At 46.5% G+C, this 25783-nt stretch overlaps 1 protein-coding gene across 2 annotated transcripts in view; it reads right to left on the bottom strand.

Annotated features, from left to right (window-relative positions):
- ECEL1 (endothelin converting enzyme like 1) overlaps nucleotides 1–25783 on the bottom strand; it is a 435867-nt gene that overhangs the window by 353639 nt on the left and 56445 nt on the right. The window lies entirely within an intron of this gene.

Below are 25783 nucleotides of genomic sequence, written 5' to 3'. Positions count from 1 at the left end.
TCAAGCTCGTGGGCCATATTCAGGTGCCATGAGATGGAGGTAAGGACCTTGAGGAGGGTGGGCTCATGCAATCCAGTCTACCAATCCTGCACTCTGCAAGACAGAAATGGCAGACACTGACATCATCCAGAGAGGTAATCCCAACACTGCAACCCCTTTCACACACCATCAGAATCACGCAAGGACTTCCCTCCACTCCTTCCATCGTAAAGAGGGAGTGAACACTGGGTAAAAATGCACACAATAACACAGTGAGAGGCACTCTGTTCCCTGGACCCTGACATACTGTACCTTCAAAGTGCTCTTGTGAGGAATTTGACCATCCGCACGGGGAGAGTGCATTCGCCTGGGCTTTTTTGATTTTTTAATAATGAAAATGAATGATTGGAGGTCAACCTCTGAGAAATGTGTGAGGCCGTTCCGCACACATGTCATCTGCTTCCTGAACGAAAAGCATAGTCACGTGTACTCCAGGAAGACGCAGCCTACAGGCGCTGTCTTCCCATGTCATATTCAGCTGCAATGTGACAGCCACAGGTACATCAAAGCATCTCAAGAACGGGGAAGGCACACCTTCCCCCAGCCATGGGCATCCTAATTTAAATATCAACGGCTCCATAGATCTGCTTTCCCTTTGTTTAATCTGGCTGGTGGCAGTGCATACTAATGAGAGATAGTTGTGGCAAGCCTGCCGAGGGGGCTTGCTTGCCGAACAGGCAACAGAAAGGCAGGGCTAATGCCCCTTTGTTATGCAATGTGTCAACTTGAAGCTAGTTCCCACCCCTCTGTATGAAAGGCAGTGAAATGCATGTCACGGTCCACTATTTAGCATAGGCAAACCCCTGCAGAGCTGATCCCTTTCACAGGGGAGACGTATGTGATTTGAGGAAGACAGGAAGTCTGTTCTCACCACATACTTCAAGGAAGACCTGTGCTTTAATCAAGAGTCACAGAGGGCTCAGTTAACCAGAGAGACACTTTGATCTACAACAGACAGGAAGAAGGGTGGGACTTAGGTATATGTTAACACCTCTCACCTTTTCCTGTTGCAGAGCACTCTGGTCCTGACCTCGTGCATAACAGAAGATTGTTGGTGCTGACCCAGGATTGGTTCATTAAGGTAGGCTTAGCCTGCACCAATCACTGGGGCCCATTTGGCTTTAAAAGAGGGCTGAACCCCTCAATTAGCAGATCATCCGATGACTTCGAAAGGAGTAATAAGAAGGACTCATTTGTACCTGGGCTGAAGGTACAGTCTACCTTACATCTTCTGCCAGTGAAGGAAGGCCAGGAGTTCCAAGAGGGAAGCAAGATCCCTCCCCTAAACATCTCCCAGGGAACAGAGGGGGATACCAGACTCAGAGGACCCATCCCACAGCTCCAGAACCAGTACCCACCTAGCACACAGCATGCCCTGATAGGTTCTGCCACAAGATTCCTAGGTGGGAAGTGCCGGAGAGTCTCTGTACAAAGGACAAGGACGTTGCCTGCAAACACTCTCCTAAGCTTTGGGTCGTCCACCTTGAAAGGATGACACGAGTCCTGCAAAGAACCTAGGAGGCGTGCCACACAAGCATGAAAAAGCGTCCATCTTTTAAAGACATTTTCGAGACAGTTGAGTCCTCGAACCGCAACCGGCTGCACCGCTGACTGTTGTCATGCTGCAGTCACCTGAGCCATCTGAGAAGCCTCAACCAGCATTCCAGATCCACCAACCAGCAGTTATTGTTCTTGGCCACGAGCCCCAGTGCTGGCCAGCTTGCAGACGTCTGTCCATCCTTGCTTGCCGAACTGCCTGCCCCTGATACCCGCAGCTGTCTCCCTCCTCTAACTCTGTCTCAATGGCTGCAAAGCACCCTGGGACGGCCTCGACGCTGTCGAGCACCAAGAACTTCTTCAGCACCAGGTACATTTTGGTTCTGCCCCCCTGGTCCTTCGCCAAAAGGCCCTAGAGACAGTAACAACCCTTTGCCTTCTTGGTGCTGAAACCAAATAACCTTGAACAGTAAGACTGATTACTTTACCAACTACCCTCCTGTCAGTATCCAGAGTGCTTCCCTTTCCGTCGTGAAACTGTCTGTCCTCTGTGTTCCTTTACAGGGTGGGTTGTATTTTGTAGTGTGCTAGAACTGTCTGTTGTAGTAATAATAAAGTAGATATTTTTATACAACCTTGACGGGACAGTCCCTTTTATCATTGGGTGATAATTGTATTTTCAATGTGTTGCAACTAACCAATGATCCACGACCTTGCAGAGATAAGCCTGCCGTTCCATCACAGTTACCAAAATTGGACAAGGAGGTCTTATAATTCACTTTTATTCCTATCTGTTTGGATCCCCTGGTGTACTAGAGGTGTGGGGTTGATAGATGGTTTGGAAACTGATATTCATCCCTGGACCACTGGTGTCCCGGAAGGTGATTTGTGACATTGGTGGCAGTGGTGGGATTGGTTGAAGCATCTCTCCACACCTTTCTGCCTCTGTTTGGATCAGTGACATCTCTGTGAACCTGATGCTGATCTGTCACAGTCCCTATGACTGCCCAAACCTTTACTCTTCTGTGTTAGAGGAACTGAATGGCCCCTCTTCTGGGGTGAGTGAATCCAGAAACGTGTGCTTCTGTGATGGAAAGTGTTTTAGCGGAACAAAACATGGATGCCCAAGAGCTTACAGCAGGATTCCCAGGAGCTGAGAGCCTATATGTAAGAACTTCAGGTTTTATTATTTAGTGACAGGGATGGCCCTCACTCTTGATTTGGGGTGCTTGCGGCTGTTCTCCTATTAGGCCTATTGCCCCTAACACAGTGATCAGAATATGGCTTTCATGCCCCGATGGTGGGGCAGACATGGCCGGTAACGCCCCACCAGCCCGAGCCATGGTAGGCCCGAGCAAAGCAAGGCCTTCGGCCAAGGCTGTGGGTCATTACCGACCATGTCCACCCACCGGGGCGTGAAAGCCATTCCTTGCATCCTTGTGTTCATCCGAGGTGCGAATGGCTTTCCTTTTTAAAATGTAAAAAAGATGGTTAAATCCTTTTCTATTTCGAGGGAGGCGGCCGGACAGGGAGTTGCAGCAGACCGGAGATCAAAGCTCCGGTCCTGCAGGTAACTGTGGAGGAAGGGTGAGGGTGGGGGAGAGGTTTTATTTGGTTTAGCGGGTGGGGAGGCAACAGGGAGAGACAGCCTCCCCGCATTAAAAAAGAAATGGCGCCACCCGGGGAAGGGACTCAGGTGGTTGGAACATCGAGCAGAGAATGTTTATTCTCACCAGCTGTTCCAGCCATTTGATTGGCCAATGGCCCTTCACTGGTTGCGTATATTAGTTCTGTAATTTACATTATGATAATCAATGATCAAATTTCCTGATATTTGATGCTACTTTGTGTCCGCATACATATGAATAAATGTTAAGAGGCAATTATTCTATGATTTTAGTCCTATTTATGTTTTTCTTGATACTAATCACTGGTGTCAGGATTCTTCTTTTATTGGTTTGTGTCAGTGACCCTCGCTAGGAACAGAACTAGCTTTGTGGGTAATTTTCTAAGACTCGTAGTCTTAGCGCTTCCCATATGCTGTGCTCTTACAGTGCTCACAAACTTTTCAAACCAAAAGCAGCGCTTTAAGTGGGCCGTGGCCAGCTGGGGCCAGGCCTGCAGTCTCTAAAAAGTGGGGCTGAGCTGGGGCCCTGCAGGGGCCCCCCAGACCCACCACGCCATGGCAGGACACATTATCCCGCCACGGCCATAGCTGCGACGGGAGATGCACCCGCCATTTTAAAGTCAGGCAGTAGTAGTCTGACAGAAGTGCCAGCCACAGCACAATCCTGTGGCTGGCTGGCACTTCTGTCAGTCACTGTACCTTCCTCTTGTGTGGGTCACAAGAGGAAGTTATGGTCCCTTTGTTTCCCCTCCCCAGGTCACTGACCCCCAGCAAACCTGGGAGATCCGTGATCTAATCTGTAGATTAGATCACAAAGCCCTGTGGTTTGCAGAGGGTCAAAGACGCCTCAGGCTCTGTGATCTTTCTGCTCTGCAGAGCACAGATCACCGAGCCCGAGGGGTCTTTGTCCGTTGGCAAATCTTTGTAAAAGATGCCTTGAATTGTGTACGTTTCAAGCCATCTATGCATTTATATTTGTTTGCGCACCTTACTATGCACCTTTCAGGCCATGCCCACAATGGAAGCCACGCCACCAAATGAGCCCCCCCCTCAATTTCTTACCCCACTTAAAGCACTGACCACCAGTATCTCTTAGCTCCAGGTAATTATAATGCAGTTACAGAGAGCACAGGCAAATGTTATGCGATTTAATTTAAATGGTGATTTATGAAGTGCCACTGCTATGCAAAAACTTTACAGCACTGGACCGAATGTGGGGACAGGTGGCGGCATGTGGAGTATTTAGTCAGCAGACCGATTGTTTGCAGACAGACTTAGCATTTTGCAAGCGTTGAGTGCCAGGCTATTATGCAAGTCTATGCAAAAACGACGAGCATAATAGTGTTTGGCACTTAAGGGGTTGGTCTATGCAAGACAGACAACTCCAGCCTTGGTAAAAACGTGCCAACAGAGAGAGACTCAAATACAAAGGTGCTGGCAATAGATGGAAGCGACCAAGTGCAAGGTTTGCTGATAGTTTTACATAACACCCTCCTGGCACTTCCATCATATCTTGGCGTTGAATAGGAAAACGTTGAATAGGAAAACGTGATAAGTGCTCATTCGCAACTGGGGAGAGTGCCTGGCTAATCAGGTGGCTGTGTTTTCTCTACCACCACCTTTGCACCTCCCCTGCGTGACCGCCATTTTTTCTTCTGGGACCTCCCCCTTCCCCCTTCTCAGACCTACCGGAATCCTGAACACCTGTCCTGCCTTTGCCACACCACCTGACTTGCACGCGTGCCTCCGGCAGTCTGCGTGGGCACGGCCACCTGCCTCACAGCCGCGGGAACAGTCTGACCGCCATCTTGTTTTTCAGGTTGTTTTTTGGAAAATGTGGTGCAAACAATATGCGCAGAGTGCCAGAGCCGAAAAAAAATACTTTCAAGACATTTGTACCTTAGGCAGAACCCCAAGATGCAAATAGCGATCACGCCTGCGCTTGTCCCAGGCGTTGTGTTGAGTAGAAATGTGCGGCTTATCTAGAACTTTATGGGAATGACATGTCATCCTGTTGCTGAAGCCACGTGACTGCCCCGTGAACTAGCGGGTGATCACTCCCTGATGCCCTTGCTTTGCACAGTCCTACCTTGGGGGCAGGCTAGTGAGCCATTACATGCCCTGTCTGCCCCCAAACACAGTGGGGGATCACTATATCTAACAATAATTATAATGCAAACATCAATTGTAAAGCATTTTCAAATTAAAGTAAAAATCAAATTGCATAGAGATGACATTGTGACAAGTCAACAACCGGGGCACCACTAGTCCAGGGATGAATATCGGTTTCTAAACCATCAATGAGCCCCCACACCTCTATTACACCAAAAGGGATCCAAACAGTTTTGAAACACAAGCAAATGATAAGCATCCTTTTCTAATTTTGGTAACGTGGACAGAAAAACAGGTTTATCTCTGCTAGGTCTTGGATTGTTGGTTAGTTGCAACACATTGAGAATACAGTTATTACCCAATAATAAAAGAGACTGCCAGTCAAGGTTGTATACAAATATCTACTTTATTATTATCACAACAGACAGCTCGGGCACACTACAAAATAAAACCCTACCCTGTAAAAGGAACACAGAGGAAAGATAATTTCACAAAGGCAAAGGGATGCACTCTGGATACTGACAGGAGGGTAGTTGGTAAAGTAATTAATCGCAATAGTTCAAGGATACTTCATTTCAACACAACGGGAGCAATGGGTTGTACACAATTTCACTAGGGGCCTTCAGAGAAGGCTCAGGGGGACTGATCCACAATATACCTTGTGCTTGTAGAGGTTCTTGGTGCTTGACAGGCCCGAGTTGGTTTCAGGGCATTTTCCAGCTTCTGTGACAGAATTCAAGATGGGAGACAGCTGCGGGTATCAGGCGGCAGGCAGTTCGTCGAGCGACACTGGATGGACGGCTGCAGTCTGGCCTACATGGCAGCTTTGGTCCAGGAATCGTTGTTTCAGTGCTGCTTGGCGGGTCTGAAGCACTGGTAAGGGCGTCTCAGACGACGTTAGAGACTGTGGCATGACAACAGTTAGTGGTGCAGTCGGTTGCAGCTTGAGGGGCTCGACTGGCTCCAAAATGTCCTTTAAGGCAGATGCTGGTTGATGCTTGTCCATGCACTCCTCCTAGCTTCTTCAATGGACTTGTACCATCCTTTGAGGCAGATGACTCAAAACTAAGGAGAGTGTTGCAGGCAACAGCCTTGTCCTTGGTTTGGTTCAGAGACTCTCTGGCACTTCCCACCTAGGAGTCTTGCTTGCAAAGCCTAGCAGGGAACGCTGTGTGCTTGTGGGTACTGGTTCTGGAGCTGCTAGAGGGTCCTCTGGATTCAGTATCTCCCTCTATTCCCTGGGAGATGTTTAGGGGAGGGATCATGCTTCCCTCTTTGGAAATCCTGGCCTTCATTCATTGGCAGAAGCTGTAAGGCAGTCTGTACCTTCAGCCAGGGTCCAAATGAGTCCTTCTTGTTACTCCTTGCGAAGTATTCAGTTGACCTGTCCAAAAGAGGGGCTCAACCCTCTTTTAAAGCCAAATGGCCAGTGATTGGTGAAGGCTTAGCCTACCTTAATGAACCAATCCTGGGTTATCATCAACAATCTCCTGTATGCATGAGATCATAACCAGAGTGCTTTTCAACAGAAAAGGTAAAGGGGTGAAAACATGTAATACTAAGTCCCACCCATCTTCCTGTCTGTTGTGGATCAAAGGATCTCTCTGGTTAATTGAGCTCTCTGTGGTTCCTGATTAAAGCAGCAGGTCTCCCTTGAAGCTGTAACGAGACCAGACTTTTGGTCACGGCAAACCACATACTTGTACCTTCCAAATGGGGTCCCCCTGCAGGGATGACTACTGTAAATACATAATCAAAGATTGTTGGGGGTTTCTTGTCTTTTGTTAACCTCTGCAGACAGGTCCATGTGGGCCTGTGTGAAGTATACTCTATTAGTAAGTTAATTATGGTAATTGCTGCCACCATTCTGCAGTGCTTACACAAAAGGACAGGGTGCCCCATGGAGCCTTCGACAATTTTTAGGCTGGCCATGGCAGGAGGAAGGCTTTGCCCGTCCCCTTCTGAGATGACATGCTCTACTCTTGGATGTTATATATCAACTAAATATGAGAGGGGGTGGCGGCTGTAGGCTGTGTACAACCAGAGTACACAGTCCATGTGTATGTTGTGCAGTGAGCAATGAAGAATGTGTGTGAATTATCCCCACACATTTTCTGGAGGTTGATCTGCCATCATTCAATTTCATTTTAAATTAAAAAAAAAGTCCAGTCGAGCGCACACCCACCGTGTGTATGGTTCAATTCCTCACAGACATGTCAGCCAATCCATGGAGCAACATTGACTGGGAGGTGCTATTGCCTCTTGAAATGCATGGGGGCGACATATCAGCCTGTCTCTACATGTTAATTCTCTGGAGCTGTGTTGCCTAGTGATGTGTGACTCGCTTTGAACTGCATGGGGATGACATGTCATTCTTATCTGGAGGTGTGTGACTGCCTCTTGAAATGCAAAGGGTTAACATGTCTATCTGCCTCTGGAGCTGTGTTGACTGGATGCTTGTGACTGCCTCTTGAAGTGCTTTGGGGTGACATGTCGGTATGTCTCTGGAGGGGTCTGACTGCATATGGTGACATGTCAGTTTCTCTGGAGCTGTGATGAGTGGAGGTGTGTGACTCATTTTTAACTGTTTGGGGGTCATTTGTAATTGGTTATTTATAACGCCCTTAATACCCAGAGGTTTCTAAGCGCGGACCCGGGGATGGGACCTGTGGTGCTCTGTGTCGTCTTGCTTCCAAGGTGAGTGACATGTCGGTATGTCTCTGTAAGGGCCTGACTGAATGGGGTGACTATCTCTGAAGCTGCGTTGACTGGAGGCTTGTGACTGCCTCTTGAACTGCATAGAGATGGCATGTTAGGTTTTTTCTGGAGAGGTGTTGACTGGTGATGTGTGACTCGCCGTGCACTGCATGGGGATGACATGTCATTCTTATCTGGAGGTGTGCGACTGCTTCTTGAGCTGCATAGGGTCAACATGTCTAAGTCTCTGGATCTGTGTTGACTGGAGGTGTGGGAGTCATTTTGAACTGCTTGGAGGTAGCATGTCGGTAGGTCTCTGGAAGGGTGTGACTGCCTCTTGAACTGCATGGAGTGATATGACAGTGTCTCTGGAGCTGTGTTGACCGCAGGCTTGTGACTGCCTCTTGATCTGCTTGGGGTGACATGTCAGTATGTCTGGTCATCAGTCTGTTTCTGGAGCTGTGTTGACTGGAAGCTTGTTACTTCCTCTTGACTTGCCTGGGGTTGACGTGTCGGTACGTCTCTGGATGTCAGTCTGTCTCTGGAGCTGTGGTGACTTGAGGCTTGTGACTGCCTCTTGAACTGCTTGGTGGTGACATGTCAGTACGTCTCTGGATGTCAGTCTGTCTCTTGAGCTGTGTTGACTGGATGCTTGTGGCTGCCTCTTGAACTGCTTGGGGTGACATGTCGGTACGTCTCTGGATGTCAGTCTGTCTCTGGAGCTGTGCATCTTTCCAGTTTGGTGTATGCGCTGGGCAAGTCTTTCCATGCAGGGCCCCGGGCCCTGGGCTGCCAGAGTGAATTCCACGTCTCCTTCCAGCTCCATTCAGGCGGGGGTCCCTGATCAGCTGCTCGATCTGGAGGTCCCCATTGCTCCCGCGGGCGCCCTCTTCCTGCTGGCTCTGGCTGCACTGCCTTGCCTTGTTCCCTTGTTCAGTTCTCAATTGCGCACGCGCAGTCTCGCGTCTTGCTCCTGAAAGCGTTCTAAAAGCCTTAATTACCAGGGCACACGAGCAGATTGATATTGGCCTAATTGATTTCTTTGAAGGTAGGGTAAAGAACTGATAAAGGCATCAAGAAGTTGTATTGGACCCCAGGATCCGTGGCTTGCTGTTTGCAGAGTTTCTTTTGAGAGTCCAGAGGTGTCGCTAGGGGGGTGTGGGGGGTGTGGGGGATGGGGTGTTGTAGCTGTTGTGTTGCTTCTTACTAGGGCAGTAATTTTACCCTGCTTGGGAGGTATTGTAAGTGGCCTTATGCAGCACATGTTATCCTTTATGATGTAATAGAATGTTCATCTCAGTTTCTTGTTTCTGTTCGAGTTTTTGTCAGTTGGTGGAGAGAGCTGAAGGAAGGGGAGCCCTTTAGCGTGGGGGTCTTCTTCCTTCCTATGAACCTAAATAAATAATCATATAAAACTTACCTGCCTCTGCCGCATCTTCATAACAATGGCGACGAGGATGGGATGTGAAGCCATGGCAGGCAGATGAAAGGAAGACCCCTGCTGCAACCTGAGGCCGCTCCGCCGAGCCCCTGCGTTGAGCGCGGCGCTGTGAACCTCCTCCTTGCGGTCCTCCGGCCGTCCCAACCGAGAGGTACGCTCTGCCTCGCCGGCGTCGAGTGTCCTGCGGTGGGGACCCCGCTGATCCGTGCCTGGGCCTCCGGAGAGGAACGCTTGTCAGCAACTCGCGGCGGGTAGGACGGGCCCCGCCTGCTGGCCGCTCCGCCAACCCTGTGCTAAGTGGCCCACCGCTGGGAGCTGAAGTCCCTGCGCCCAACGAGCGCCGCCGTCCCTGCAAGAGAAATGACCCCAGCCCCGGGAGAGCAACCCGGAGGGGCCGCTCCGCTTGGCCCCAGCGTCGAGCGGCCCCGTGCCGGACCCGTTGAATGCTGACACTCTCGCCTCGGCAGCAGTAAGTGCACTTCATTTTTTCAATACCGCGACCTGGTAGCGGGGGGGGGGCTGCCACGGCCTTTCCTTCCGTTTCCCCACCTGACGCCCACCCCACAGCCAGGTCCCGAGGATCCGAACGGAGAAGGCGGAGAGTGAACTTGAGGAAAGCAGCGCCCAGTGCTGCATTACCGTATTCTATGTAATTGCAGGAGAAGTGAATTCAGTGCCGTGGAGATTACCCAATGTCACATAATAGAGGAGCAAACTAAAATCGTTGGAAGGATCAGAGAACCATAGAAGACTGAATTGGTGCATCACCACTGGTGCTAGAGGAGTGGTGCACGTCCTATGCGCTGCATACCTGTGCGGGTTGACACTGATCATTCCGTGAGAGACATCAGAGGTGCCAGTAAAGAGACACCATTAAGTAAGGGGAAATAGAATAGATCAAGCCTGCTTTCGCCCAGCACATAATATGGCAGCTTTACCTGGGATATCAGGTCCCCCCATATTTATGCCTACCCCAGGCGCGGCGAAGATTGTCTGGCCCCAGTGGCGAAAGGGTTTCATGCATTACATGAAGGCAGCCGGGGGGAACGGCATATTCCAGTGAAAGGAAGTTAGCGCTATTGCTTCACTTTTTGGGCTATGAAGGCCAAAGGATCTTTGAGACCCTCCCTCCGCTAGCAAGTGATGGAAGTGGGGATGAATTAAATGAGTTCGAAGCAGCCTTAGTGAAGCTTGATAAACATTTCAGCCCAAAAAGAAGCACGATTTTGGAACAATATAACTTCCGAATGCGCACCCAAGCCCATGGTGAATCCGTTGAGGATTATGTGAAAGCGTTGCGACACCTAGCCCTTACGTGTAAGTTTCAGGGTAATTTCGACGAACATATTCGTGATCAATTCATGACTCATTGTCGGTCAAATAAGATACGGGAGGAACTGTGGCTTAAAGATGAGCCGAACTTAGACGAGGTGCTGGATTTGGCCAAACGCGTGGAACATTCCCTGGCATGTGTGGCCAAACTCTCCAAAACCGAAGGAGGTGAGTCCAAAGAAAGTAAACCGGAGGTGTTGACGGTGGCCGAAGGAAAGAACAAAAGGAGGGGAAGAAACAGACAGTCGGGGAGGAGTAATACAGAAGAAAAGAGGAATCAAGACTTGACGCAGAAGTATGAGAAGAAAGAGGAAAGGAAGGACGAAAGACTATGTTATCAATGTGCCAGTGCGACACACTTTGCATCTTCTGCTGTGTGCCCAGGGCGAAAGAGTATATGCACCAAGTGCAAAAGAAGAGGACATTTTGCGTCATGCTGCAACTACCAGTTTGGACAGTCAGCCCAAAGGAAAGTGCTATACGTAGACGAGAAAGAAGATGGGAGGTCATCAGATGATGAAGTTGTGATGCCGTCACAAAATGTTATCGTTAATTCTATTAATGTAGTTACCGATGGTGGGGATTGTGGGGACTGTGAGCGTCCCTATGCTGTGTTAACGGTGAACGGGTGTAAGGTATCCATGATGGCTGACTCGGGATCGAAAATAACCCTGGTGTCCAGGAGTGCATTTGAGCGTGAAATGTGTGGAGTAGTGTCTGCGTTGTCAGAGCCCGACATTAATCCTGGAGGGTATAACCAAGATCGCATTGAGTTGATGGGTTATGTGTGGAGTAGGTTTGAGTTCAAAGGACGCAGCTGTGATGGCAAGGTGTATGTTACCAAGAAGGGACAATCATTGTTTGGGTGGAGAGAGCAGAAGAACTTAGGGATCAGACTCGATCCGAATCATCCAGAGCAGGTATTGCAGGTATCCGAAGTACTCTCAACTCATGCCCGGTATATGTCGGAGTACGGGAAAGTATTTGATGAGGCGTTGGGAAAAGTGAGAGGATTTCAGCACCAGATAATGTTAAAAAGAGGTCGCATACCCACCGTGGTGAAACTCAGACCCGTGCCCTTTGCTTTGAGGGACAGTGTAAAGAAAGAGTTGCAGAAGTTATTGGAAGCAGGAGTGATTGAAAGAGCTGGGGGGGTTGAGTGGGTCTCCCCGGTGGTGATTGTAAAGAAAAGTTCGGGAGATTTAAGACTATGCGTTGACATGCGTGAGTTAAATAAATGCGTGTTGGTGGACAGGCACCCCTTGCCCAACATGGGGGAGTTGTTGTCCAAGGTGGGTGGAGGAAGGTACTTCTCAAAACTGGACATGACATCAGCATATCATCAGGTTGAGTTGGAGGAGACTTGTAGGAAAGTTACGGCATTTGTGACACATGAAGGTGTATTTCAGTTCAGGAGAATGCCGTTTGGGCTGGCGTCTGCCTCATCCGTGTTTCAGAAAATCATGGATCGTCTGTTGAGGGGTGTGAAGGGGGTGTTTTGTTTTCAGGATGATGTGTTGGTTAGTGGAGTGACACTGGAAGAGCATGACAGGAACCTACGGGAGTTTTGAAAATATTTGAGGAGAGAGGTATCACATTGAAGGGTGAGAAATGTAAGTTTGCGGTATCAAAAGTGGACTATCTGGGTCATGAAGTGTCAGGGGATGGTGTTAAGCCTAAAGAAGACATGGTAAATACCGTAAGAGTCATTGAGAAACCAAAATGCAAGAGTGAGCTGCGCTCATTCTTGGGAATGACAGAATTTTATCATAAATTTGTGATAAACTATGCGGACAAGGTGCAGGAAATGAGAAAAATCCTAAGGAAAGGTGCTGATTTTGTATGGAATAGTCAGTGTGATATGGAATTTAATAGAATAAAGGAAGAAATAAATATGGCTCGCCCATTGGGGTGTTACGACACAAGAAAGCCAACCATTATCACAGTTGATGCTAGTGAGAGTGGGCTGGGGGCTGTGTTATCCCAGAAGCAAGAAGATGGTTCTGAAGAGGTAATAGCCCATGCTTCGAGGGGTCTCAAGGGAGCGGAGTTAAGATACTCTGTATTAGAAAAGGAGGCCCTGGCATGTTTTTGGGCTGTGGAACGTTTCAGAAACTTTGTGTGGGGTATTGAATTTGTGATACGCACGGATCACAAACCCCATAAAACTATTTTTGAAAATAAAGGCCTTGACAAGGTTTCACGTAGGGTGGCTGGTTGGGTCACCAGGATGCAGACACATTGCTTTAGGATGGAAGTGATACCCGGAAAGGAAAATGTATTGGCCGACAGTCTGTCAAGGATAAGGGTGGCTGATCCCGACTTTGTGGAAGGCGAAGAAATGGAATTAGTGTTTGTCAACACTGATGGTATTGTGTCCAAACAGGAGTGGTTGGATGAGATGGAAAGAGATGATACCATAATGTGGATAATTCCCTATGTTGCGTCGGCAGCATGGCCATCTAAATTGGAGTTGACGGAGGGCATGAAGCCATATTGGGAGGTGAAGGATGAGTTATCTGTAAACGATAATATTTTGTTCAGATGGGGGAGGGCGGTAGTCCCGGTTGGATTGAGAAGGAAAGTGATCGACCTGGCTCACAGTGGTCTTATTGGAGTTACCAAAACAAAAGGGGTGTTGAGAGAAGATTACTGGTGGCCGGGTTTTGATAGGGAGGTAGAGAATTGTCTGGCAAATTGTATGTTCTGTGAGAAGAGTGGTAAGGGAGTAGTAGCCAGAAAGCAGCCTTTGGTGGACGTTGGTCTCCAGTCTAGAGTATGGAGTGATATTGCCATGGACATACTAGACCCTGTGGATCTAGGTTATGGTCGAGGTAAATTTATTGTATTGGTTGTAGACCTCTTTTCCAGATGGGTGGATTTTAAAATTGTAAAGGACATTACTGGTGAAAATATGATAAAGGTTCTACAGGAGATTTTCGCAAATGAAGGTTTACCAGAAACTGTATTGACGAACAATGGTCCGCAGTTTATTGGGGAGAACTTTAACAACTACTTGAGGAAATGTGGGGTTGGTCATAAGAGGACTTCATTGTACCATCCCGAGTCAAATGGGGTAGTTGAAAGGATAATTAGGTGTATGATGGAGAGTGTACGAATGGGAGAGGAGTGTGGTTTGGACAAATTGGCTGTGATACAGAACAGAATGTGGGCCTTGAGGATGGCGCCACATGCCACAACCGGTTTATGCCCGTTTGAGCTCATGAGGGGAAGGAAACCATATTCCATGGCTTGTCCACCATGGCTTGGTAGATGTAGGGACTCTGATCTGGTTGTGGATGAAGTGAGAAAGTCATTGGTGAAGAAAAAGTCTGAATGGGTCGCACGTGAAAACTTGAGGAGAGGAAAAAAGGAATTACGCGTGGAGTGTGGTGATTGGGTCAGAATAAAGAAGGGAGTTGTGAAAATGAAAGGAGATCCGCTTTATTCGGACCCTGTCAGGGTTGTGGTGGTCATGAAGGGGGCAGTACGTGTGTCTGGAGGGCAAGTGTGGAATAAAGATAGAATTGCATCTGTGAGGAGAGGGCATGTGTAAGTTTATATGAGACTGTGTCCGGGAGTTGGGATGCGAGATTGATAAACTGTGATCCTCTCTGTGTGAAATTGTTAGTCGATTTAATGAATTTTATCCGTTTATAGCGACATCATTTTAGATGGTTTTAACGAAAGGTTGCATGAAATGAAAAATTGAGTTAAAAAAAAGGGGAAGATGTGTTGTGTTGCTTCTTACTAGGGCAGTAATTTTACCCTGCTTGGGAGGTATTGTAAGTGGCCTTATGCAGCACATGTTATCCTTTATGATGTAATAGAATGTTCATCTCAGTTTCTTGTTTCTGTTCGAGTTTTTGTCAGTTGGTGGAGAGAGCTGAAGGAAGGGGAGCCCTTTAGCGTGGGGGTCTTCTTCCTCCCTATGAACCTAAATAAATAATCATATAAAACTTACCTGCCTCTGCCGCATCTTCATAACAGTAGCCCCAGGTCTTTTGGTTGTAGCCCCAGATAGAATCTCAGGGCCTACAACCAAAAGGCTATAGCTAGCCCTGAGTTCCAACAGTTCCCATATTAGCGTAGCCCCAGATCTTTTCCAGACCTAGCAACAGCCCTTCTTTGGACAATCTTGAAATTGGACCAAATCTTTCTGGCCCTATGTAAAGCAGTGCATACTTGAATAAATGGTTGCACTGTGCACACGCAAATGCGATATGCTCAAAAGTGCTAAGGGGTGCACAGGGAATTGTGAATTAGGGTGTGCGCAATTCTGCAAAGGGGCGGCTACCAAATGCTCCCCTTTGTGTTCCATTATGCATTTTGGCAGAATTCACTCAGAAGGCAGATGCAGCATTTGATAATGTTCTGCAGAAGAAAATATCAAATGTAATTTCATCCATCGCAGAGTAGAGAGAAAAAGGTAAGCGAGTACAAGTGCTGAATTAAAACGCACCCCTGAAGAAATCATCACGATCACCTTCAATAGGGAAGAGAAAAGGAGTCTTATACAGCGACCCTTTATTTGCAACCTTGCACACTACGGAGCAGAGAGGAAAAGGTAAGCGAATGTTAGTGCTGAATGAGGGCACAGCTTCGAAGAAATCACCAAGGAAACAAGAAAAACATAGAACATGCCTCGAAAAAAGGACCCTAAAAACGTAAATGAGACATGATGACGTCATTATGGATAGAAATCACGGAGGACTGAGAATACAGCAGACACAAGGCTCGGCAGACGGAAGGGAACGGACAGTGGAATTAATACGCGGAAGGAGGACCTAAAGAAGGAAGAAGACTTGCCTCCTCCAACACGGACTCCTGGGAAGAGAAAGCAACAAAAAAACAGGACGTCGGAGACGCGGAAGAAGGACCCAAACAAAGAGGAAGATTTGCCTCCTCCAGCAAGGGCTCCTATGAAGAGGCAGCAATAGAAACAAAGATAAGGACTCGCCTCCTCCAGCACGGGCTCCTATGAAGCGGCAGCAATAGATAAACAGGACGTTGAAGACGCCGAAAGAATGCTGAAACAAAAGGCTGACCTAGCGTGAGGAAAAAGTATGCAGGAGTGGAAATTTCCAGAGCGCGGGTCTCAACATAGGAAGAGAACGGGAACTATCAGGAAAACCACTGAAGGTAAGTCAAATAAAACATATGGCCAGAAGTAGCCAGTTAAGTAGGTTGATGAAATGCACATGAGAGGGAGATACTCCTAATTAAAACCTGAATATTTCATCAATACAAGACTGATTAAGAAGATATCAATAAGCCGCTGCAATCGATGCAACCCTAAAAGAAAAGCTAGATATCCCTCGAATCGAGCACTGTGAAAAAGAACAACTCTTAATGAGATAAAGGAAGATAAAGATACAATAAGGGACTGTGACGAAAGTTATGAATAGCTGACTAGAATGACAGGTGAAATGATGTTCTTTCAAGTTAGTACACAGACAATAAGAAGAAGTGGAATACTCTAAGAAAAGCCTCTGAGGGATTGAAAAGTCCTTTCAAGAATAAAGATTTGGCAGACATATGAGGTGAAAGAGTAATTCAACTGCAAATAACCTACAGGTATTTATGAGATGTTTATTTTAAAGATTGTGGAACAATAAGTAACCAATCAAATGAGCAAGGGGGGCGCTTAAGAGAGAGCTGCATCAGTATGTTGCAGTGACAGTGTAACGTGAAGAATAGCCTTGGAGTATTTGATAAGATTTTCCAAGAATACAAACTGACAGACATGTGAGCAGAAAATGTAACTTAAGCTTTTCCAAACAAAATTACGAGGGGGATATAAAGGAGAGAGCGGTACCAGTAACATGTTGTGAAGGTTTGACGAACAAGTTTAAAAGGGATGCAATGGTGAAAAAGAAAACTGATAGGGATTAATGCACCCATCAGAAATTATCTAAAAAGATGTAGAAGTTAAACTACATTGTAAGATTGGTTACTAAAAGAACCATCTTTATACCTTGTTTTTTCACAGAACATCATCCAGAGGTTGACCTAGAGTACTTAAAAGGGACAAGAAAGGAGATCCTCAAACCAGGCGAATATTGAGGACAAGGAGCAATCTTGAAACAGAAATTGTGTTTTTTGTATTGTGTTTTCTTCCCATGAAGAATTTCCTGAAAATAAGTGTGAGAGTTGAGATGAGGAATGAAACATGTTGGGTATGTTTGTTGGAGTAATGAAAGAATGGATGAATGAAATGCCATCTATGCGAAAACAAGAAGGAGACTATCAGTCGATATCATATAGTAGATGAGATTGACAGACAAGATCTTGTGGTGTAACTTAAACCAATAGCACAATAGATTGAAAATGAATTGCTTCTTAATGTTTTGCCCTAAGAGAATGACTGTTAGAATAGAATCATTTTTTTACTTTAATATGACAAAAATGTGAGAAAAACAAGTGAAAAAGAAAAAATTCTTTATGATTATCTTTTCAAATTAAGTGTGTGTTTTCTCGTATATATATATATATATTAAAAAAACTGAAAGATGTTCTATATTTTTATATGAAAATAAAATTGTGATATTTTCTGATACAAAAATCGAATTGTGGTATGTCTAGGTTCAATTGGTAAAGACATGCGTCTAGGTACAATAAATGGATGAAGATGGAAAAACAAGGGACCCTTTGCACACATAATACCATATTGTAGGCTGTGTTCTGAAGAGGGCTGTTGCAAAGAGGCCCAAGACAAAAATATACGTCACTATCCTCTAGTCTCTCAAATTTGTGACTGCAGAAGAAAAAAAACACACACAAAACAGGCAGAGCACAGACATTAGCACTGCAAACTTCCCCCTGCAGATCACAGATACAGCATGGCCCACAGCCAGGCAGGATACACTAACAAACAGGAGAGCAGGCACAGCACAGGCACCAGCGCTGAAAGCTTCGTCCGTGTAGACCAACGAAACAGCATGGCCCACAGCCATGAAGGATACATTAACAAACTAGAGAGCAGGCACAGCACAGGCAACAAGAGGAGGCACAGCACAGGCAACAAGAGCAGGCACAGCACAGGCAATGAGAGCAGGCACAGCACAGGCAACGAGAGCAGGCACAGCACAGGCAACAAGAGCAGGCACAGCACAGGCAATAGCACTGAAAGCTTCCCCGTGCATATCACTATCACAGATGCAGCTCGGTCATAGCACTCCTTTAAATGTAGACCGAGAGGATAGCTCAGGGGCAACGCGTTTGTCTTGGAAACAAGACAAGGCATAGTAACACAGGTTCGAGTCCTGGTTTAGCGCATAGAAACTTGTCTCCGGTATTAAGCGCTTTATAAAAGAAATATCATTTTTTTAATGGGGCAAGGTTTTGAAGGGGGGTTATAACGAAGGGGCATGGCCTAATTGGGGAGGGCAGTTTATTGGTGTGCCTTGTCCTTTTGTTTTGTTAATTCTGAGCCGGTGATTAACAAACAAAAGGAGAGGGCGCACCAAAAGACTTGCAGCGCCCACCTTTTGTTTCTTTGTGAGAGGTGCCAAACCTCTCAGGCAGCCCTTAACTCAATATAGCCTTGTGGTTAAAGGGCTGACTTTGAGGATGGGGCCTGTCTGTTTATTTCTAATTAGAATCTCTGACATTGCAGGCCTATTCGTCTCAGGGCTGCCTGAATTGTTAGCACTTCTAGGGCTAGCCAGTGGTTGGGGGGGAGCCCGGAGAAGCCCCAGATCCAGAGCCCCTTTTGAAGACCGCCAGAGCTTTGCTAAGGCTAGCCCTGGCCCACTTAAAGCCCTGGGTCACACCCATTAAGAGTAAAATCGCAAACACGGTCGGGTACAGTACAGACAGCAGTACAAACGACTTCCCTGCACCTGCCTAGCACAACACAGCACCTCACAAACTCTGCTCATGCAAAACGCAGTCAGCAAACAGTGTCAGATTTCTCTATAAGTACAAGCCCCGTGGCTAACTCCTGGGAGTGTGAGCCGAGGGGGGCTTCCTGCTGAAACATATGAGGCCTGGAATCATTCTTTTAACCCCAGGGAGATTTGAAGGGAGGTGGGTCCAGAGCCCGAAGGTTTCCTCCCTAAGCTACCAGATGTATGCAGTCCCTGGAAGGTAATGACAGCATTTCATCAAAACTCCAGGAAAAATTGGTAAGAATCTGAGCAAACACCACTGCGGCTTATTCCAGGATCCCAAACTAAGTCCCTGTGACCCATTCGTGTTATCCCCTTACTGGGCGAGCGGACAGCGCTGCATACTGAACCGGGACAGCCGACCCAACCCTTTAAGACGAGGTAGCAATACAATGAGATGGATGGGGATGCAGAAGATACTCAAACATCAATAATCGAAACGACTCAGGTAGTTGGCAAACGTTGACTGTTTTAATGTCAATTATCTAAAACAGGGAGTACAACGGACATCAACAGACGTCTCACAGCATGGTCTCAATGCTTTTCATAAAAAACCTCATACTTATAGTAAAAACTCGTCATTGATGACGTCAACCTATGTATTTGCTAACGTCATCCTACGTGGCAAACTACAAAATCCTAGTGGGAAACGTGATAGGCTTAGAGGAACATCTAAATATACGTTCCATACTAGTCTAAGAAAGTGATAGGCTCTTTAATGTCAGGTGGGGCAACTAAGCCCTCCCCTTAAACAGGTCACTATTAACGTCACTAAATTCACAACGTCCCATTGGTTCCACAAACTATAGGGCCCTTTATTACGCGGCCCCCTACAATTGATTGGCACTCTTACATCCGTCAGTACTTTTCCACCTACGATAGTAGCTCACAGGCTGGACTTCCAGGTGCTGGTAAACTGGTCATAACCATAGCTTTTCACCATTTAGCATATCAGCTATCATCACCTCAGTGGTCTGTGTCAATTAAGGCTTTGAACTTGGCCTTGGAAATGTTCTTTGCTCTGCCTCCCTGCGTAGGTGTGGTTCGTCATGTTTGTTCAACTTCATCACTCCATGTGATTTAAGACCACAAATTTGAGCTCTGGTGCATTTAAAATACTATTTTTTAATGAACCTCTGACGTCTTCCTTCTTTTCATCCATGTGTTCCAAACAGGAGTTTCATTCTTTCACACAATTTTAACGAATGTCTGCTCATCCTAGTTCTATACGACCTTGCCTTCCTGGGGCTGGTCCAGCCTCGCCCTTCTGAGATTAATTTCTGTATTTCCATTGCTTTTCAACTCGACACACTGGAAAAGGCCTTCTTTCTCTTTCTCTAGTCCAGCTCTGCTATAACACATAGTGGAATCATCCATTCTTTACTTACTCCTATATATGTATACGTTGGCCCTTGCCGCAATCTATTCACTATAAAGCTAGCCTCAAGAATACTTTGTCTGCTTGCGTTTCTTTGCATCTGTACATGTGTAAAATAACCTGATATCTTCATCGTTTCTGTAGCATAGGTTTCTTCATCTCGAGCCGGCGATGTCACTTATCTTTGATACTTTCTTGATGCTGTATAGAATATATACATTCTCTTATCTCTGCATCTCTTCTGTGTGCGTCAGCCTGGCTTCGTGTAATATCACCAATCTGCTCTTTCGTTCATTTGTTCTGTTTTCTTCTGGGATTTCATTCAAATGGCCGCCATCATATTGTTGAGTATGCAGATATGGGTTTCTCAATGAGTACCTTACTTGCAGGATTCTCCTTGGTATCGGTATGCACGTGTTTCACACTTTGGTTCCCAAAATATAGGCAATATGGGCAAGATGCTTGAAGGGCGGGTACTTGGCTCCTTCTCTACACTACTGATGCTGGTAAAATCATACAACCAGGTGACCATGCTAGTGCAGCCACGTGGTAAACTGACACGTTGCCTCCCTCCAACTATTTGCCCCTCCCTTCTCTAACACCACTAGAAGTCTACCTTATACTGCATGAAATTGCACCATGTTATACTCTGTCTCCCCCTCTCCACCCAACACCCCACCCAATGCCACACAGGTATTTAAGCTGGAATATGTGTGGCCCTGGAGCTAAAAGAATCGTGCAAACACAAAGCACTGAGTTGAGAAGAAAGGCGCAGGTACAGCACATGCAACAGCCGTGAAAGCTTCCCTCACATGCAAACAATTTGCAGTCCAGACACAAGCAATGTACGCTTCCCTCACACACAATATAAAGGGAGAAGGAAAAGCAGCAGTGCAAGTAGAGTTAATCCAATCAGAACAGGTACATTCCAGGCTGCAACAGTGCAATCTTCCCCTCACATACAATATAAAGGGGGGAGAACTGCCTCAGTGCGAGAAGAGTTCATCCACTCAGACTAGGTACAGCCCAGCTGCAACAGTGCAAGCTTCCCTCACACACAATATAGAGAAGAAACTGCAGCGGTGCAAGAAGAGTTCATCCAATCGGAACAGGTACAACCCAAGATGCAGCAGTGCAAGCTTCCCTCACATACAATATAAAGAGAGAAGGGACTGCAGCAGTGCAAGAAGAGTTCATCCACTAGGACCAGGTAGAGCCCAGGCTTCAGCAGTGCAAGCCTCCCTCACATACAATATGACAGGAGAAGGAACTGCAGCAGTGCAAGAAGAGTTCATCCTCTCAGAACAGGTACAGTTCAGGCTGCAGCAGTGCAAGCTTCCCTCAGACACACAAAATAAAGAGAGAAGGAACTGCAGCAGTGCAAGAAGAGTTCATCCTCTCAGAACAGATACAGTCCAGGCTGCATCAGTGCAAGCTTACCTCACATACAATATGACAGGAGAAGGAACTGCAGCAGTGCAGGAAGAGTTCATCCTCTCAGAACAGGTACAGTGCAGGCTGCATCAATGCAAGCTTCCCTCGCATAAAATATAAAGAGAGAAGGAACTGCAACAGTGCAAGAAGGGTTCATGCCCTCAGAACAGGTACAGTCCTCCAGGCTGCAGCAGTACATGCTTCCCTCAAACAAAATATAAAGAGAGACGGAACTGCAGCAGCGCCAGTAGAGTTCATCCACTCGGAACAGGTCAATTCCAGGCTGCGGCAGTGCAAGCTTCCCCAAACACACACAATTTGCAGTCCAGACACAAGCAAAATAAGATTCATTCACACACAATATATAGGGAGCAGGAACAGCAACAGTACAAGAAGAGTTCATCCACTTGGAACAGGTACAGTCCAGGCTGCAGCAGTGCAAGCTTCCCTGACATACAATATAAAGTGAGGAGGACCTGCCACACTGCAAGAAGAGTTCATCCACTCGGACCAGGTAGAGCCCAGGCTGCAGCAGTGCAAGCTTCCCTCACATACAATATAAAGTGAAGAGGACCTGCCGCAGTGCAAGAAGGGTTCATGCCCTCAGAACAGGTACAGTCCTCCAGGCTGCAGCAGTGCACGCTTCCCTCAAACAAAATATAAAGAGAGACGGAACTGCAGCAGTGCAGGAAGAGTTCATCCTCTCAGAAAAGGTGCAGTGCAGGCTGCATCAGTGCTGTTAGGGATAGCTACAAAAAGAAAGATGTCTCTCAAAGGGTGTGTAGGACATATAGCTTACAAAGGAAAACCTTAGATTGTAACATTGAAAACAGAGTAGGAAGTCACCACCAAAATACTGATGGTCTCTCTAGGATGTTTGCAACCGACTAGAGGTATGAGGTCCATCCAGGAGTGGATTAAATCCTCCTGTCCCTTAGTCTGGGGCAGGAGGGCGAGTGTTAGGGAGAATTCTCATTTATGGCTAATTTCCCTCACCTAGTTAGTCCCCCAGCAGCTTTGCTGGACTTCTGGAGTTTCTTTTTTTCCACTTGGTAAGAGTGAGAGCTTTTCCCCCACTCTTACCTGTGCTTTGCTAGGTGTTTCCATCTGTTTTTGTGAATGTGGACTCTGAAGTACACCAATTCAGTAGCCCACTTCTTTGTGTGTGTCACACAGCACCTTCAGTGCCGTAGCACAGGGTTGTCTTTGAGACTTCCCTCAACTCCATTTCTGAGGCGACTACTGTCTCCCAGAAAAGGATAAAGTTACCATTAACTTTACTTAGTCAATCTACCACAGATCCAGTACACCCCATCTTCCATGGAGTACTGGAAAGGGTTAACTTGTATCCCTTTTTATCTGTACCTCCTAGAGCAGTGTTTCACTCTTTTAACATTTAGACTTGGCTGGTGACTGTGGTATCTACCCTAACTTTTCTACCGCGATTATATTAGATAAACGTGGTACTGTTCTTGGCTAATATATTAGCCTCAAAAATAAACCCACTTGACCAAATCGTCTTTCTTTTGGCTCCAGTTGGGTTTATTCACCATTTCTTTTTGTTAAAGTCCTTCTTGTGTTTTACTTTGCGCGGCAAACCAGGTTCGCCTTCTTTGTTCACTGTCTTTTGGTGGGCTTCTGCTCAGAAGCCCTCCTCAAGGAGCCTTGGTGTCTAGGTGGGCTGAATGTGAGGGAGGGGTGTAGTCACCGCCTGCACAGGGTATCCTAGTAAACCCAAGTCGCACTTTGTCATGATTGGCCAGGGTAGTTGTCCGGGCTGGACAACCCCCCTGCTGGGTGATTGACAGCCAGACTGCGTGAATGTTTTTTTTTCGCATAAAAGGCAGGTCTCTTGGGCTAGAAGTCAGAGAGTCGCCACTGGAACTACAAGGAACCGAAGAGAAGCGGAGAGAACGACGGCTGCTGCAACTACCCCATCCCGGTGAAGCCCTGCTGCAGTCACGAGCGGTGGACAGTCATAATGTCGAAAAAAAAATGTCGACAGACAAAAATGTCGAAAAAAAAATGTCGAAAAAAAAAATGTCGACTTTCGTTTTTTTTAATTATATATTTATTTTAGGGGTTCGGGTCTAAAAAAAAGGGAAAAATTAAAAAAAAAATTTAAAAAAGGGGGGCTGGGGGGGGGGAACCCCCCCATTTCGAAAAAAAATGCATTGAAAAAAAAAGTCGACATTTTTTTTTTCGACATTTTTTTTTCGACTTTTTGACTGTCGACATTTTTGTTGTCGACATTATGACTATAAACCGTCACAAGCTATCTGCCCTTCAACGACTCAGAGAAGATCCAGTCGGGAGTCTTCTTCCCTTGAGCTTGGTGGGGATAACCAGCTCATCTTCTTCAGCCTGAGGATTCTCTTCCGTGGTCGAAATCCCTGCAAACTACTGTAGTGGTCCGGATAGCCACCTGACGAGCCTCTCCTGTTTTTGATAACATATTTTATTGTATTTTCGTCTTACAATACAATGACATTTAACTCACAAACATATAACTTTGCATACATGTGGTAGAGCTGTTTGAGGTACTGCTGCATATATGTGCACCCATCTCGGAGCACCAGTGAGGGTAGAAGTGCAGGAAACATTAAACACATCAAATATCAATTGACACTTTCACATTTGGTTCTTTAGGGTGGTGAGAGGTATTATTGACATAATTGTTAAGCCCCGGGCGGCGATAGTGCTGTTCATCGGGTTGCATTAGTTCAGTATGTGTGCATTTCACAACGTTAGTTCCCATTTCCCCCAGATTTTGTCTGCTTTGCTCGGGCAACCTCTTGCTTGGTAAACACGACGTTCCATTAGGATAATTGCGTCTATGTCCGATATCCATTGATCATATTGTGGAGTGACTTCTGAGCCCCATAGCTGCGCAATGTTTCTTTTAGCTATTCGATCCTCTCCTGTTTTTAAGGAGCACACCTTTTATTCTGTGTCGCTGCTGCCGGCCTCATCCATGTATGATGCAGACCCCCTTCAGACGTCCTTCCTTCTCGATGAAGCTCCAGGAATCGTGGGTCTGCGGGAAACCAACAGGAACAACTGCCAGGGCACCAGCTGAACCATTGGAACAAGGTACTGTGTTCTGTTGAGGAAACTGGGTGAATCCCTTCCCTTCATTTTCAAGGCTTGCCCTTGTCTTCCCTCCCTCTTATAACTTTTGCTTCAGAACATTGACAATATCCAAGTACTTTTGGCTTCGTTGAATCGTGAACTGTCTGACCGTGCGATCTTTGGCAACTGGCCCCAGTGTCTGTCGACCCTGGCTCTGGCCCTTTGACTTTTGAACTCCTGTCTCTGAGCGTTTCTTGATTCTGCCTGCCTAACCAAAATATTGCCTGTGATTTTTGCCTCCAACTCCCTCTGGGTATCTCAGGTGCTAAGTGTGTTTTTGCCCCGATAGCATTTCATGTCACGGATACACGTTTGTTTAGTAAAGGGAACTGTCAAAAAGTGATTGCAATCGTATTCGCTGTAAGGTGTTTTGTGCCTAACACTGGTTCATTCCAACACAGGGTACTTACCTTGAGACTTACTGTACAAAGTGAATTGGTTAGTTGTAGTATATTTAACGTGTGGTTTTTATTGAAGTTTCATAGAAGTGTTGTGTTTATAACGAATGGTTTAAAAATAAATGTACTTATATTTTTCTACCTGAAACCTTGAGTCAGTGTTTGCTTGAGTCACAGTAATTGTGGTCCCTTTGTGCAATCTCTGCTACTGCTCATATACTCTTGAGATAGGCCTGGCTGCTCCGCCACTGCTACCACTATGACATAGTAGTACAGGCTTGTACCAAAGGTAAAACTTGTATCATCACCTGTAGTCTTAATTGTGTGTAGTGGTCCCTAAGGGCACTGTATGGATTCTGCCTAACTCTGGTGTACAGAGGTGAGGATTTGGAAGTAGAGTGATTACACTTAGAGTGCTGCTGTTGCTTGGGTTCAACTAACCACAAGGCTAACACCACTAATTCTATTTAACTAAGAAATCATGTCAAATATGGAAAACTACACTGAAGAGAGTCTTTTACTCTACACTGCTGAGGTTCTGAGAACCATGTGTAGGGATAAGAATATCTCTGGTAAAGGAAAGAAATCTGAACTGGTTGCAAAGTTAATGGGAAAACGTCTAGAGAGTGGGTCAGAAGGACCTACCACTCCAGCAAATGTGGATTTTGATGTTTCTGATTCTGAGAGTGTTAATTGTGAAGAAGTAGATGAGTCCTTGCTAGGAAAGCCTGCTACTCCCCTGCCTGCTCAGAATGCACAACCTCTGTCCACAGGGACCCCCACAGGTCCTACACTTACTCCTGA

This window comes from Ambystoma mexicanum, chromosome 10, assembly GCF_040938575.1.
Source record: "Ambystoma mexicanum isolate Mex_15411 chromosome 10, UKY_AmexF1_1, whole genome shotgun sequence".
Taxonomy (NCBI): Eukaryota; Metazoa; Chordata; class Amphibia; order Caudata; family Ambystomatidae; genus Ambystoma; species Ambystoma mexicanum.
This window is presented reverse-complemented; position numbering and strand designations above follow the sequence as displayed.